Here is a 16,644-nt window from a genome sequence, read left to right on the forward strand (position 1 = left end):
AGATACTAGACTATCTCTGATCTAACTCTGCATCTAAGGTCATTTTGAACAGATTTCTCTGTCAGGAAAGCATGTGGGTTGTGTATTTCTGTGTGTTTCATCCCCTACATATATCCTTCTAAAGCAAAAGAGCACACTTATACTAGTGCTGTAGAATATGTGTCTAACTGTATGTGTTTTGGACTTTATAAATAAGTGGTTCAGTTGACTGCAACTACTGGTAACTGTTGAAACATTAATTATTGACGTTTCATCCAACATTGATATGAAACACAGTTTGCATCACATTTAATAACTAATGTCAGCACAAAACAAAATTGAGCCATCCCATAAAATAACCTTAGTGTTTACAAAACAGTCTAGAGGGTTTGAATAAGATTCACTTGCATCAGTTTATGGTGTCACTGCTTTAAGATTGCTTTGTCTTCTTGCTTTCTTTTGTCCCTTAAATGCCAGATATGCATGACAAGAAGGTCAGCATCTCAAGAAGAAATATAATTCAATTGAAACATCATGACGTTGTTCCCAGATACTGCAATTCAAGTGCGTTTTGAGAAGATTTGTAGCTCAGGTTGAGGTTCTGGATGTAAGTTTGCTGGCTGAGTTGGAAGGTTCACATGCATGATGCATGAACATCAACTAGCCACAAAAAGACATGCCCCACTATCACTGGTATCCTTGCATACAGATGAGGAAGGACACCACTTCGACTGGGACAACAACAGAGACACGCATAAGAATTCCTAGAAGCATGGCATTCCAACCGGAACTCCATCAACAAACACATTTGATATGGAGAGATAGTGGGAACTGCAGATGCTGGAGAATCCAAGATAATAAAGTGTGAAGCTGGATGAACACAGCAGGCCAAGCAGCACCTCTGAAGCACAAAAGCTGACGTTTCGGGCCTAGACCCTTCATCAGAGAGGGGGATGGGGTGAGGGTTCTGGAATAAATAGGGAGAGGGGGAGGCGGACTGAAGATGGAGAGAAAAGAAGATAGGTGGGGAGGTAGGGAGGGGATAGGTCAATCCAGGGAAGACGGACAGGTCAAGGAGGTGGGATGAGGTTAGTAGGTAGGAAATGGAGGTGCGGCTTGGGGTGTGAGGAAGGGATGGGTGAGAGGAAGAACAGGTTAGGGAGGCAGAGACAGGCTGGGCTGGTTTTGGGATGCACTGGCAGGAGGGAACGATCTGGGCTGGTTTTGGGATGCGGTGGGGGAAGGGGAGATTTTGAAGCTGGTGAAGCCCACATTGATACCATTGGGCTGCAGGGTTCCCAAGCGGAATATGAGTTCTCGTTCCTGCAACCTTTGGGTGGCATTATTGTGGCACTGCAGGAGACCCATGATGGACATGTCATCTAAAGAATGGGAGGGGGGAGTTAAAATGGTGAGTGACTGGGAGGTGCAGTTGTTTATTGCGAACCGAGCAGTGGTGTTCTGCAAAGCAGTCCCCAAGCCTCCGCTTGGTTTCCCCAATGTAGAGGAAGCCACACCGGGTACAATGGATACAGTATACCACATTGGCAGATGTGCAGGTGAACCTCTGCTTAATATGGAAAGTCATCTTGGGGCCTGGGATGGGGGTGAGGGAGGAGGTGTGGGGGCAAGTGTAGCACTTTCTGCGGTTGCAGGGGAAGGTGCCAGGTGTGGTGGAGTTGGAGGGCAGTGTGGAGCGAACAAGGGAGTCACGGAGAGAGTGGTCTCTCCGGAAAGCAGACAAGGGTGGGGATGGAACTGCATCCCAAAACCAGCCCAGCTTTTCTCTGTCTCCCTAACCTGTTCTTCCTCTCTCCCATCCCTTCCTCCCACCCTAAGCCGCACCTCCATTTCCTACCGACTAACCTCATCCCGACTCCTTGACCTGTCCGTCTTCCCTGGACTGACCTATCCCCTCCCCACCTATACTCTCCTCTCCACCTATCTTCTTTTCTCTCCATCTTCGGTCTGCCTCCCCCTCTTTCCCTATTTATTCCAGAACCCTCACCCCATCCCCCTATCTGAAGAAGGGTCTAGGCCCGAAACGTCAGCTTTTGTGCTCCTGACATGCTGCTTGGCCTGCTGTGTTCATCCAGCTTCACACTTTATTATCTTACATTTGATTTGGAGCCTATCGACCACCCTCTGAGAAAAAGAACAGGAAATGACATGACCAACCCAAGGTAACCTAAACAGATAAATAGAAAGCAGGACATAACATGAGCGCTTCATCGGAGCCTCACTGTTGATGTTAACTAGAATGGTGACAAAACATCTGGGAACAAACCTTCCAGCTCTGTGAACCAGCTTACATCTGGAACAAAATAAAGACCTACTCTTCTGTGGACCGAGAGGAGGAGAGCGCTGTGTTGGAGGTGGAAGGAAGACGTCGGGTTGGCTGTGCACCCTTGCAACCGGTGGATCTTAATGCTGGCTTCAGCCTAACGCTGGTTCAGGAGAGCAGCCAACCTGCAACGATGGCTGCGGCAAGTGCTCGTGCCCCAGGTCAGGGGGTCCGGAACACCACCCGTGTTTCCGTGAAGAAGGTGGATGAAGGTGCACCTGTGGACCGCACCTTCGTGAAGAGGGTCCTGTTGGACTGTTGTCGGTTCGCTGCTGCGGACATTTACTGCCTGCGGGATTTCCCCGGAGGAGGTTTTTACGATTTAACCTTCAGGAGTGCCAGGCTTTGCGAGCGCTTCCTGGAGATTTTTCAAGGAGAAAGGAGGTGAGGGTCCCCTCTCTCTATTGACCGCTTTCCCGCTGTTTGTGATGCCAGCGCAGAGGAGCCGTATGGTGACTGTACACATGAACAAATTGCATGTGCCAGCAGTTGATGTCCTGACCTTCCTTGGAAGGAACGTGAAGGTGGAAGGGGAACTAACTGACATCATGGACCCCTTTGGCATCTGGACCAATAAGAGGCTAGTCAAGGTGACGCTGCGGATGGGCGCGGATGGGAACGTTGTGCACCCACCGTCCAGCTTTGCGATCGGCGGGAGCAAGGGCTACCTGACCTACGCGGGGCAACCTAAAGTCTGCCATGCCTGTGGTAGGGCAGGTCACGTAGCGGCCGACTGCAAAGCCACCATCTGCAGGAACTGCAGGGAGGAGGGACACCTTGCAAAGGATTGCCCACAAGAAAAAAAGCTGCAACCTTTGCGGGGAAGTGGGCCACCTCTATCGGGCATGCTTGTGGTGGGGGACCACTTACGCCCAGGTCGCCGGCAGGGGCAATGTGGGGCCAGCACCCCCCACCCCCCCCCCCCACCCCCCCCCGAAGGAGAGGAAGGCACCAGGGCCCTGCGATGACCCCACTAATGTGCAGGAGGGCACAGCCCCGCAGGATGGGCCCGAGGCCAGCAAAGCACCCCTCCAGGCTCCGCTCCCCTCTGACATCCCGGAGTCGATGGAGGCGGCGACAGGCGACCCAAGGGAGTGGACGACGGTCCGGAAAGCGAGGAGGAAGGCGCGTCAGCGGGCCCAGGAACCGCAACCATCAGGCAGGAAGAGGCAGCTACAGGGGGGCTATAAGATCTCCTCTGACGAGGGAGATTCGGAGAGGGCCCGCCCAAAGCAGAAGCTAAAGATCTCAAGGGAGAAGGAAAGCAGCACCCTGCTTCCAGGTGATGGGAGGCGTCCTGAGGCTCCCTCCGACACCCAGTCACGTGCCGCTGGGGCCCTGGAGGGCCCCCCGGAACTTCCAGGCGGGAAGGAGGAAACAGCGTGTCCCCAGCCTGACCCAGAGCCGGACTCTCCTGCCTCCGCACCCCTGACAGGGGGATGCCACCCGGAAGGCAGTACGGATGGTTTCCTGAGCCGGGTGAGCGTCCAGCAGTTAGACCGGGCAATGGGCATGAAGGGACAGGTGGAGGCGCTGGACCTTGGACTTGGGGAGGGTACTGCAATCACTGCCCACAATGAGGGTACAAGTTGCGAGCATTAATGTGCACAGCGTCAAGTCCACTGCAAGATGTGTGTCCACATTGGCCTACCTGACCACCGACAAGGCTGATCTCCCTGTTTCTCCCTGTTCCCTGTGTGGGATACCGCACCTCAGCAGGTATGGGAAATGGTCCGGCGCCTGGACCTGTGGGCCTCTGATCTGGTCGGGCGGGTAACGACTGTTGCTCCTCGGGCCTGGCTATTCTGCTGCGGGGGCGAAACTTCACCATCTCTCAAGGTCAGGAGGTGGTGGGGGGGGGGCGCCTCCTAGTGGCTGATGTCACCAACAGGAACGCTACCCTGAGGCTGATCAACTTGTATGCCCCAGCGGTACGGAGTGAGCGGTTGGCTGTCCTGCAGCGGCTTCCACCCCTGCTGGCTACGTCCAGGCCGGTCATCCTAGACTTCAACTGCATCATCGATGCAGATGGAAGATCCGACGTGGGGACAGCGGGTGGGGGGAGTCAACTGGACGTCACGTCCAGATTCCTGATGGACAAGGTGAAGGACACCAAGCTGCTCGACGTCTTCAGCACCGCTGCAGACGGAGCGCAGCGGAGGTACACCTGGTTGCGGCCAGACGGGTCTATTCGCTCAAGGATAGACTTCCTGTTTGTGTCACGGGCGTTCTCGGTCAGGTCCACCGGCGTCGACTCAGTGTTCTTCTCTGACCACTGCCTCCTGCTGGCTGACTGTCATTTACAGGACGACCAGCCGGCCGGCAAGGGGATGTGGAAGCTCAACACGACTCTGTTGACCCCAGAGAACGTCGAGGAGCTTAAGAGGGAATACGCCGGTTGGAGAACCGTGAAACCCCTCTTTGAGTCTCCGGGCGACTGGTGGGAGACAGTGAAGGAGAACATCAAGAGGTTCTTTGTCCTCAAGGGTGTTCGGAAGGCGAGAGAGAGGCGGGGAAAGCTGACGCGACTCCAGAAAAGGGTGCAGAACCTGCTCCTTCTGCAGTTGATGGGGGTCGATGTCAGGGGGGACCTCTGCGAGGTGAGGGGCCAGCAAGCCTTGTTCTTTGCCGCGGAGGCCTCCAGGATAATCTTCCGGTACAGGGTACGCTCCGTGGAGCAGGACGAGACGTGCTCGCGTTTCTTCTTTCAGAAGGTGCACAAAGAGAGCTCTGTGCTTAGCCGGCTGAAGGAGGACGACGGCTCGGTGACGTCGTCTCGGCCCGACGTTTTGAGGATCAGCAGATCCTTCTATGCCGGACTGTACGACACGAAGCCCACGGACAGCACGGCCTCCAAGTCATTCCTGTCGTCTAACACGGCAGTCTTAGACGACGGCACGAGGGAGTGGCTGGACTGGCCGATATCCCTGGACGAGCTGACCAGAGCCCTCAAGTCCTTGGAGAGGAATAAGACTCCCGGGAGCGACGGCTTACCGGTCGAGCTGTATTTCGCTCTGTGGGACCTGGTCGGCCAGGACCTGCTGGAGGTGTACAATAGTGCGCTTCGGGCAGGGCAAATGTGCAAGTCCATGAGGAAGGGCATCATCACCCTCATTTATAAGAGGAAGGGGGAGAGGGAAGAAATTAAGAATTGGCGTCCCATTTCACTATTGAACGTGGACTACAAAATCCTGGCCAAGGTCATAGCCAACCGGGTCAGGTCTGTCCTGGAGTCGGTGATTCACCCTGACCAAACCTGTGCTGTGCCAGGCAGGAAGATCGCTGAGAACCTCGCGTTCATCAGGGATACAGTCGCCTACGTGCAGGACAGGCGGGTGGACATCTGTCTCGTCAACCTGGACCAGGAGAAGGCCTTCGACAGGGTCTCTCATGCTTACATGAGGGATGTCCTCTCCAAATTGGGGTTCGGGGAGGGCATCCGCAATTGGATCCGGCTGCTCTACACCAACATCGTTAGCGCAATCTCGATCAACGGGTGGGAATCGGACAGTTTTCCCGTCAGATCTGGAGTTGGGCAGGGCTGCCCGCTCTCTCCTGCCTTGTTCGTGTGCTGTGTGGAGCCCTTCGCCGCATCCAGCAGGAAGGTCGTGAGCCTGAAGGACGTGACTATCCCAGGCAGCGGAGGCCTTCAGGTCAAGACCTCCCTGTACATGGACGACGTCGCCGTCTTCTGCACCAGTCGTCGGTCGGTGAGTAGGCTGTTGGACATCTGCGGCCAGTTTGAACTGGGCTCAGGTGCCCAAGTCAATAGGGGAAAGAGTGAGTTCATGTTCTTTGGGAACTGGGACGACCGCTCCTCCTTCCCCTTCACCGTCAGGACAGACTACCTGAAGGTGCTGGGTGTTTGGTTCGGTGGAGCTGGGGCGTGCACTAAGACTTGGGAGGAGCGTATCACCAAACTGAAGCAGAAGCTGGGCAGGTGGACGCTCCGGTCCCCCTCCATCGCGGGTAAGAACCTGGTTCTCAGGTGCGAGGGGCTTTCGGTACTGTTGTATGTGGCGCAGGCTTGGTCTATTCCCTGGACCTGCGCTGCTGCGGTCACCCAGGCCATCTTCCACTTCATTTGGGGGCCGAGGATGGACCGGGTCCACAGGGACACCATGTACGAAGACCTGGAAAATGGAGGGAAAGGGCGTACCGAACGCCACCCTCGCCCTGACGGCTACCTTTGTGCGCGGCTGCATCAAGCTGTGCGTAGATCCTCAGTACGCAAACACCAAGTGTCACTACTTACTGAGGTTCTACCTGTCCCCGGTGTTGCGAAGGATGGGCCTGGCCTCGTTGCCGCGGAATGCTCCGAGTAGTTGGACCGCCCCGTACCGCCTGTCCTTCATGGAGAAATTTTTGAAGGGAAACACCTTTGACCACAAGGCCGTCAGGCAGTGGTCAGCACGTAGTATCCTCGAGACCCTTCGGGAAAAGGAGAGCGTGGATCCCGTCGTGTGGTTCCCCACGCAGACTGCCAAAGTCGTTTGGCAGAATGCCTCATCGCCAGAACTTTCAAACAAGCACAAGGACATTGCTTGGCTGGCGGTGAGAGGGGCTCTGCCAGTGAGATCGTTTCTGCATGCCCGGAATCTCTGCACCACCGCACGCTGCCCTCGAGGCGGCTGCGGGGGGCACAAGACTGTCGATCACCTCCTTCTGGAGTGTGCCTGTGCGCAGGAGGTCTGGAGGGGGATGCAGTGGTATTTGTCGAGGTTCGTCCCGAGCAGCTCCGTGACGCGGGACTCCATGCTCTACGGGCTGTTTCCCGGGACGCACACGGAGACCAACATCAACTGTGCCTGGAGGACCGTCAATGCGGTGAAAGACGCTCTTTGGTCTGCCAGCTGAAAGAACTGGCCCCGACCGAGTGTTGCAGACTGGCACACTCCAAGGTCCAGGACTACGTGCTGAGGGACGCACTAAAGCTTGGGGCAGCCGCCGCCAAGGCGTGGTAGGGAAAGACCACGGTATGAAACCCCTCATCCAGAATAGATAAAAGGGCCCTATCTGGTAAATGGGCCCAGCTGGCGCCTTCCCCAACTGGTCAGGGGGCCAACTGGGACTGTGCGGGGTGACGACTGCCGGGGTATTTTCTTTGCTTTGTTTTTTTTCTCTTCTTTGTTTTTTTCCCTTGTTAGTTGGTGTCTGTACCCCCTGGGTAACCCGGAGCGGCTTGCATGACTGGGTAGGTGTATAAATATGTTTTATTTTTTGTACATCTTATGAATAATGTATATTTTTTCAAATAAAAAAAAGTGATGAAATGTCTGAAAACGAACCTTCCAGCTCAGCGAGCAAACTTACATCCTGAACTGCAATTCAATATACACTTGTTTGTCATTTCTTCTAATTAGTTATGTGTATGTTTTTACATGTGCTTTTAAATTAATGAAGCTGATGTTTCTTTAATGTTCCATATTTGGCAAGCAATCCTGTCCACACCTGCACGCATTCCTTAGCAATATTTCTTTAACAAGGTCCACTGGACATGTTGATGGGAAAAGATTGACATGCAGGGCTAGTTGGATGTAAGAAAACTGTAGGTTTTTAAAAATGTTTGGATAATATCACTTTCTTTAAATATTAAATATTAAGAATCTCGTTAGAAGAGATTCAGATTGTTTTAGTAAAAGATAGTTTGTTTTGATGAGGCTTTCTGTTAAACGTGCATAGTGCAAATGCAGAACTCTGAAGGAACTTTGTACAGAGTGTAATGAATTCTTCTGAAAAATATGGTTATAAAATGTTTTAGTTGAAATGCTTAAATGTCTTATGAATACTGCAAATACATTTTTAAAAAACAAATAATTAATTTCTCCAGATGAGCACGGTTGCATTGGTATATATAATAATCTTCCATATACTTCAAACACCATCTCTTATCTCCTTGCTTCCACTTTTCCTGCTCCTCCTTGTGCAGTGAAGATTTTTCAGAACATGGGAGCGCTCTAGTTCTGTTCTCTGTGTCCATTCTTTATATGACTCTAGATCGTGAGTAAAGGGTTCATTTTACATGGCAAAAATTACAAGCTGTTTAACCTTGTCCTCAGTTCATAGGCTGTCTATACTTGTTCTATTTATCTGTACTATTCAACATAAACCTGTTGGGTAAAATGGCCTGTTCTTGTGGTGTTAAATTCTATATAATTCATTGTGATTTCCATGTCTCAGAATTGCACGATGCAAAGCACTTATTGAGTTAGTAACTGAGGGACTCTGAATACCACGTCCTTTTGAAAGTTGTTCTATCCTCCTTACCTCACCAACTCAAAATTGCAAGTAATAATTGCATTTTAGGAGTGGGAGTGATACCTGGTTTACCCAGTTCTCTTGACTGCAACAGGAAATGGGTTGAAAAAAATAACAAATAGAATAGGGATAGAGCTGTAATACTAAACTGACACCTCGGGTGACTATATCACCTGAATAAAAATCTTCCATATTACTGTGACACAGTATGGCATAACTTGTGGAAGTGTAAATGATCTCCTGTCCAGTAGTAGTTTTAGCATTGCACAGGTAGAAACAATATTCCAAGAAGCAGAATGAAGTCCATCAATTGAAACAAATTTTTGTCTTTTTTGATCACTTTTGTTTCTTATTTCTCAGCACCATCGAAAAACTTAAGTTGCCTGACCATTACATTATATCTCACTACTGTATTTAAAGCAAGGCAGAGGGAGCACTAAGAAAAGAAAGATGTTAATACTTTTATTTTCTAAATGCTTTGACCAAACTATTAGCAGACATTAGACTTTGAGCCATTTACTTACAGCTTAGTGAAAAGTAATATGGCATCACAGTAATTTCACATTTCACAGCTTTCACAAGTTGCTTCCTGGACGTGAGCGCAGGCTATGTGCATTTAGTTTGGAAAGTGAGTGCCAAGAATAACTTCAAATTGCATTACACACTTTCACCAGCTTTCACCTAATGGTTTCTGTGCCACTTCAATCATTTGATTCGTAACCAATGTTTTTTTGAATTTTGATGTCATATATTGGTTGAAATTATTCCCATCTATTTTTCTTTTAGATCATGTGAAAAGAGTATAGATATAACACCAGAGACAACAAAATGTGAGGCTGGATGAACACAGCAGGCCAAGCAGCATCTCAGGAGCACAAAAGCTGACGTTTCGGGCCTAGACCCTTCATCAGAGAGGGGGATGGGGTGAGGGTTCTGGAATAAATCGGGAGAGAGGGGGAGGCGGACCGAAGATGGAGAGAAAAGAAGATAGGTGGAGAAAGTATAGGTGGGGAGGTAGGGAGGGGATAGGTCAGTCCAGGGAAGACGGACAGGTCAAGGAGGTGGGATGAGGTTAGTAGGTAGATGGGGGTGCGGCTTGGGGTGGGAGGAAGGGATGGGTGAGAGGAAGAACCGGTTAGGGAGGCAGAGACAGGTTGGACTGGTTTTGGGATGCAGTGGGTGGAGGGGAAGAGCTGGGCTGGTTGTGTGGTGCAGTGGGGGGAGGGGACGAACTGGGCTGGTTTAGGGATGCAGTTGGGGAAGGGGAGATTTTGAAACTGGTGAAGTCCACATTGATACCATTAGGCTGCAGGGTTCCCAGGCGGAATATGAGTTGCTGTTCCTGCAACCTTCGGGTGGCATCATTGTGGCACTGCAGGAGGCCCATTATGGACATGCCATCTAAAGAATGGGAGGGGGAGTGGAAATGGTCCGCGACTGGGAGGTGCAGTTGTTTGTTGCGAACCGAGCGGAGGTGCTCTGCAAAGCGGTCTCCAAGCCTCCGCTTGGTTTCCCCAATGTAGAGGAAGCCACACCGGGTACAGTGGATGCAGTATACCACATTGGCAGATGTGCAGGTGAACCTCTGCTTAATGTGGAATGTCATCTTGGGGCCTGGGATAGGGGTGAGGGGGGAGGTGTGGGGGCAAGTGTAGCATTTCCTGCGGTTGCAGGGCAAGGTGCCGGGTGTGGTGGGGTTGGAGGGCAGTGTGGAGCGAACAAGGGAGTCAAGGAGAGAGTGGTCTCTCCGGAAAGCAGACATGGGTGTGGATGGAAAAATGTCTTGGGTGGTGGGGTCGGATTGTAGATGGCGGAAGTGTCGGAGTGTCCATTATCTCTCGATATATCACCAGATATGGTTTTTAAGAATAAAATCTTAAAGCTTTCCTTTTACTGCTTTTATGTAATTTCCTTTGAACCCCTGCAGATCTACAGATTCAGTGCAATCTTTCAATCGATATATTGCTCATGATTCGATTTGTCTTATCCAGACTTTGGAGGTTACGCCAATGCCTTGAAACATGTTGATAGATAGGTAGTTACTGATACAGACCAGATTGGGTCAACTTAGTAGCTTGTAGCAAATTGTTGCAGATAATAATTATTCTGTACTTCCGTTGTAAATCCTGGAAAATGATATTTATCAATGTATGTACTCCAGACAGCATTAGGCCATAACGAGTTGCCAAGAGAGCAGAAATTCTTTCAGTATTCTGACAGCCTGTAATTTTGGTGATTAATGTCATACAGCGTGGAAATGATGTTTTTAAAATCTTTCTCCTCTCACCTTAAAAGTATACCCCTCAATGTTGAAATCCCCCACCCTAGAGAAAACTCATCTGTCATTCACTTTATCTATACCCGACATGATTTTATAAACATCTATAAGGCCACCTCTCAACCTCCTACGCTCCAGTGTAAAAAGTCCCAGCCTCTCCATATGACTCAATCCCTCTATTCCTGGCAACATCTGAGTAAATCTCTTCTGAACCCTCTCTAGCTTGCTAATATCCTTCCTTTACTAGGGTGACCAAAACTGGACACAGTATTCCAGAAGAGACCTCACCAATGTTCTGTACAACCTCAACATAACATTCCAACTCATACTCAAAGATCTGAGCAGTGAAGGCAAGTGAGCTAAATGCCTTCTTAACCACCCTATGATGAAATATAATGAAAACTTCAAAAAATTGTATACTTGAACGCCTGGATCTTGCTGTTCTACTATATTATCCAGGGCCCTACTATTAATTGTACAAGCCCAGTCCTTGCATTTTTCTAAATTTAACTCCATCCACACTTCTCAGCCCATTGACCCAATTGATCAAGATGTCTTTGTGATCTTAGACAATCTTCTTAACTGTCCACTATACCCCAATTTTGGTGCCATCTGCAAACTTTCTAACCATGTAGTAGTAGTAGTAGTAGTAATAATAATAATAAAAATACTCAAAACAGCGAACACCTCAGTTCCCTCCCTTGCACAGCAGGCACGTCAAGTAAAAAGAAAAATGAGGGTGGTGGCTCACAAACCCTGGACTATAAGTTTGAAGACAATTTTTTTGAAATTGTAGGAAAGGGAACTACCAAGGCAGAAGATACCAAAGTTGCCTCCTAGTTCTCATCCCAGGATTGCCTTGATGTGTGTATGTCATTTGTCATTGGGATTTCAGGTGACTGTTCCATGTTGAAGCTGAAAAAAGGATGTTTTAGCGATTGGTTTAAAAAAAAAATGGATATTACACCTGAAGAAATATGCTGTGTTTTTAAGATCCTATTTGGCCATCCTATGTTTAGTATTTTCCGGTCTTTATTTGGGATTTCCAGTATTAAATTTCCTCATCCTGTTTTGTATTTAGCTGCTTGTTTGGGGCTGCCAAGACTAAGATGGTGACGAGAAGAGTGAGGCAGAAAGGTGAAGTTATGATATAGTTTACAATGATTTTTACTATAGCATTTTGTTATTCCTTCCTTTTTTTTGGTTTCAGTGAAATCCAGAACTGCATACTTGTGAAATTCTTAACATTACTATGGCAGCCAGGAGGAAATCAATGAAAGAGTTTGTTGTTTTGAGAACTAACATTACGATAATGTATGCATTACCTCAGGCACCTTGTTTATGAATGTGAAAGTCAGCAATTGGATAAGTCATTATCTGTGCTGTGCCATAAGATAGCCAGTTTGTAATGGAGGTGGTAGTGGCAGGAAACTAACGCAGCTGTGACTTCATAATATCTTTTAAGTATTAGGCCTAAACTGTGTCAGTTCAGAGGAAAAAGTAATCTGGTTAAAGCCTTGGGAGATTTGTATGCTCTATAAATTGGGTTGCTCAATCTTCTGTAACTCAGTTATAAAATATACTTTTGACAACAGTATTTTGTTAATAGTCAAGCTTTCAGGCACTTATGGTAATCATCAGTTAGTCCCACCCATCCCATTGCAGCAAAACAATAGGGACATGATGATTAATGTCAGCAGGTGCATTTTTGAGCAATTGTTCTTGCACTGGTCCGAGATAGACAGAGAATGTTTGTTTCTGCTGCTAGATGCTGCGTTATTAGATTAGATATGATTTTGTTTTCAGTTCTTTATGGGCCATTTGCTTTACCAAGTGTATTTAGTGTTTATTCCTGCTCAGAGGAAGCAGTGTCAGATCTAAACCACAGTAAATAGCAGCATTCAAAAACCAACAGAGCAATTCTTGTAGTGCAGTGTTACATACAAACGTTAGACTGCTGCAGCCATTGGTAATAGTCAGATGGCCAACTGGTCATCCTTTCAATCAAGACAATCAGATAAATTATGTGCAAGCTTCTCTGCATGATTCTTTGTGGCCAAATGCTCTAATATATGGAAGGGTGTCTCCCTCACCCTTCTTTTCTCTCCAATTACTTCATTCTAGCATAATGGAGAGGGTGTTTAACTTTCATCAGAAACACTAATAATCAGCCATATTTAGAAACATGTATTCAAAAAATACCTTGGTGCGTACTCATGCCTCAGTGCTCTTTAGAGAGTATGTCAACAAATTGACGACAAAGCTTAATATAAAAATTTTCAAAAGACAAAATTTAGCTTTTAATGTGAGGCAGTGATGTTATATTTTCAGATTATGACTTTCGATGGCCCTATCAAATTCAGTGTTTTACACTACTTCTATGAGCAAGTCTTGCTGCCTTTTACATCATGTCATCATGTACCTCATTTATTCAGGCCCAATCATCTGTATTGAGTGCAAGAACGGAACAGAAAACTATTTGTGTAACATACTGTACTACAGCTGTTGTCATAAAGTTCTGAGTCTTCTCAAGTTGGTGCATTGGGCACTTTCCTGGAGTATGACCTGGGTTATAAACAACGAAATGGACTTAATGAGCATAATTGCGCAAGTAAACAGAAACAAATGAAATGCTGGAGAAGTACAGAAGCTCAGGTTTGCCTACTGTCCTCTAAAGATGATAAAAATAACTTCAGCTGCAGGGCTGAAGTATGATAAAATTGTGTTTCTGAGATCAAACCCCACCATGGCTTGTTGGGTGAAAATTTTAATGCCTTCACTTCGACATCAACTGGAGTGATTTTTCAATGTAACTTTTATATCTTATCCATGGATTTACATGCCTAATGGCAAAACAAGAGAAGTCTGAACATGGAGCTGACAACAGCAAGATTTCCTCTGTCTACACAGTATAGAAGAATATATAAATGTGGTTATAAAAGCTGTGCTTTATTTAAATTTTGCCTGCCTGGATTATATGCAGCAATCTTCATTCAGCAAATGGAGTCGATGAGTTATCATAGTTTTTTTTTGTATCTGTGAAGCTGTCATACAAGAAAGATTTCTTTTGAGGAAAAGCAGATTGCAGATAATGTAGAAAATATTCATTATGGTATCGTATTCTGAAAATTTACATTGTATCTAAAAATCTAGTCCTTGTCTTATTCTTCTTTCTTTACCCTGTACAGCTGTGTTGTGGGCAAGTGGAACCCAGACCTTCAACCCAGATGACAGCTGATATAAAATGGAACGTAGGCCAACGTTAACATTCAGGAACAACAACAAAGCTGATACTTTTGAACAAGTGCTAGAGATCACTTTTCTAAGGCAGGGTCACTGGATCAGAAGCGTTATGTCTGATTTCTCCCCATAGATGCTGCCAGACCTGCTGAACTTTTCCAGCAAATGCAGTTTTTACTGCTGTGATGGTTCTGCTGAGTATGAAAACTTTAAAATTCTACTTGTACTGTCAATTTTGTGTTGATGTGGCATGGACGTTTAACCACAGTTGGTCTTGTCCTTTGTGAATATTTGTTGCGTTCCTAGTTTGTTCAATACATCAACAAAGAAAGTCCAAGCACCATAACACATGATGACCCTTAAGATAGATCCTTGAATCATTGTTGCACAGATATGTTTAAACCCTCTTACGAAGCCATGGTAATGTCACTAACATTGAATCGAGAGACCAAAGTTCAAGTCCCACCTCCAGAAGTGTGTAATAATACTGCTGACCGGGTTACCTGGAAAATAGGTAGAAGCCTGTTTTCTCTGCTTCAGAAGCTATTTAATGCTTTACTGTAGGACTTGGGAGGTAAATTGAGATTCTCACTGGATGCTGTGACATTGGAATTTTTATGCAAGGCGAGCAGTCAGCAACTTCTCAATACCGCTCATCTGACAGTGATATAGCACTGTTAAGAGTTGATGATCAGAATTTACAGAAGATTTTTTTTTTACAAACCTGCTTCTTATTTCTAATGTTGTCTTATTGCCTCATCCAGCAAACTAGAAAGAGAGCTTAGATGATGCTCTGATGGTCCTGTTTGTCTGTCTTTTCACCTAATTTCCCCCATCCCTCCACCCGCAACCTCTTCCCCAGATTTTTCTGCTCTTCTCTTTTTGAGCTGACTCTTGTATAGTGAGAGTTTGCCTCTGAAGAGGCAATGTTTATGTTACCTCTTGTAGCATAAGAAACTGCCCTTGAGCATTGTCACAACTTACTGGGATAGCGTATTGTAAATTAAGTCCTACTTCTTCAGGAAACGTCAGAAATGTGAAAATTTGATTAAACTACTAAGCTATCCAATTTGACTCATCTAATTTAGGTTGAAAGACTGTACACTAGTTTTTTTTTCATTTCGCAAGAAAATAACTATTGGTTAAAAGCAATTTGATTACAATGGCTGAATTAGGCAATTGAATTGATAATCTGCAACTTAAATTCTACCTGTTTCTTAAAGTTGCCACATACGTACAAATAGACACCCACAGAAATAAGACAAGGTACAAGTATTATGAGTGGGGCAAGGGAAAATAATATCAGGAGTACGGTCCTGGCAGTAGATCAGATCTCGGGCACCTGTGGATTGTTTCCTTTTGGCTTACTTTCAATTTTTTTCTAATTCTCTGCTAACAACACAAGGTTATGAATACATCGGTTTTCTCATGTCCCTGATTGGGATTGACTGACCCCCTTGAATATAGGGTGTGTAGGAGTACACTTAAGATGGAAATTAGGAGGGCAAAAATGGGACATGAGATACCAGTGGCAGATAAGCTAAAGGAGAATCCAAAGAGATTCTGCAAGTATGTTAAGAGCATAAGAGTAACCAGGGAGAGAAAAAGGTCCTTTTAAAGATCAGTGAGGTCATCAATGTGCAGCGCCACAGGAGATGAATGCAATCCTAAACGAATATTTCTTGTCAGTATTTACTGTGGAAAAAGACATAGAAGATAATGAACTCTGGGAACTAAAGTAGTGATGCCTTCCTTTTTTTTTAGATTAGATTCCCTACAGTGTGGACACAGGCTCTTTGGCCCAACAAGTCTACTACGCCCCTTGAAGCATCCCAGCCAGACCTATCCCCCTATAACCCACACACCCCTGAACACTACGGTCAATTTAGCATGGCCAATCCACCTAGCCTGCACATCTTTGGACTGTGGGAGGAAACCGGAGTAAACCCACGCAGACACTGGGAGAATGTGCAAACTCCGCACAGACAGTTACCTGAGGCTGGAATCGAATCCGGGTCCCTGGCGCTGTGAGGCTGCAGTGCTAACCACTGAGCCAACGTTCCGCCCCATGCAAAGAGTCCACATTATAGAAAAGGAGGTGCTGGAGGTCTTAAAACACATAAAGGAAGATCAATCCTCTGGACATGATCCAGTGTATCCCAGGACATTGTGGGACACTAGTTTTAAAAAAAAGTTGAGACCCCAGTGGAGATATTTGTATCATAGACAGCCATGACTGAAGTGCTGGAAGAACGGAGGGTAGCTAATATTGTGCTATTATTTAAGAAAGATTGCAAAAAGAAGCTAGAGAAATATAGTCTGTTGAGGCTGATATCATTGCTGGGTAAATTATTAGAGGAAACTCAGATCAGATTTGCATGCATTTGGGTAAGCAGTGACTCATTAGGGATAGCCAACATAGCTTTGTGCATGGGAAGTTATGTCTCTCAAATTTGATTGAAGTTTTGAAGAGGTGGCCAAGAATGTAGATGAAGGCATGCAATAGGCTTTGTCTACATGGGCTTTAGCAACACCTTCTGCAACG

General features: G+C 46.9%; 1 protein-coding gene across 12 annotated transcripts in view; it reads left to right on the top strand.

Annotated features, from left to right (window-relative positions):
- The window catches only part of sipa1l1 (signal-induced proliferation-associated 1 like 1), a 323,672-nt gene that overhangs the window by 154,521 nt on the left and 152,507 nt on the right, over positions 1-16,644 (top strand). For 4 of the 12 annotated variants that reach the window (XM_048537169.2, XM_048537168.2, XM_048537171.2 and 1 more), the window contains exon 3: positions 14,048-14,297. The exons of the other annotated variants lie outside the window; for them this stretch is intronic. The gene's annotated coding sequence lies outside the window, so the exon portion shown is untranslated. The remainder of the gene's footprint in view (positions 1-14,047; positions 14,298-16,644) is intronic. 12 annotated transcript variants of the gene reach the window in all.

This window comes from Stegostoma tigrinum, chromosome 10, assembly GCF_030684315.1.
Source record: "Stegostoma tigrinum isolate sSteTig4 chromosome 10, sSteTig4.hap1, whole genome shotgun sequence".
Lineage (NCBI taxonomy): Eukaryota > Metazoa > Chordata > Chondrichthyes > Orectolobiformes > Stegostomatidae > Stegostoma > Stegostoma tigrinum.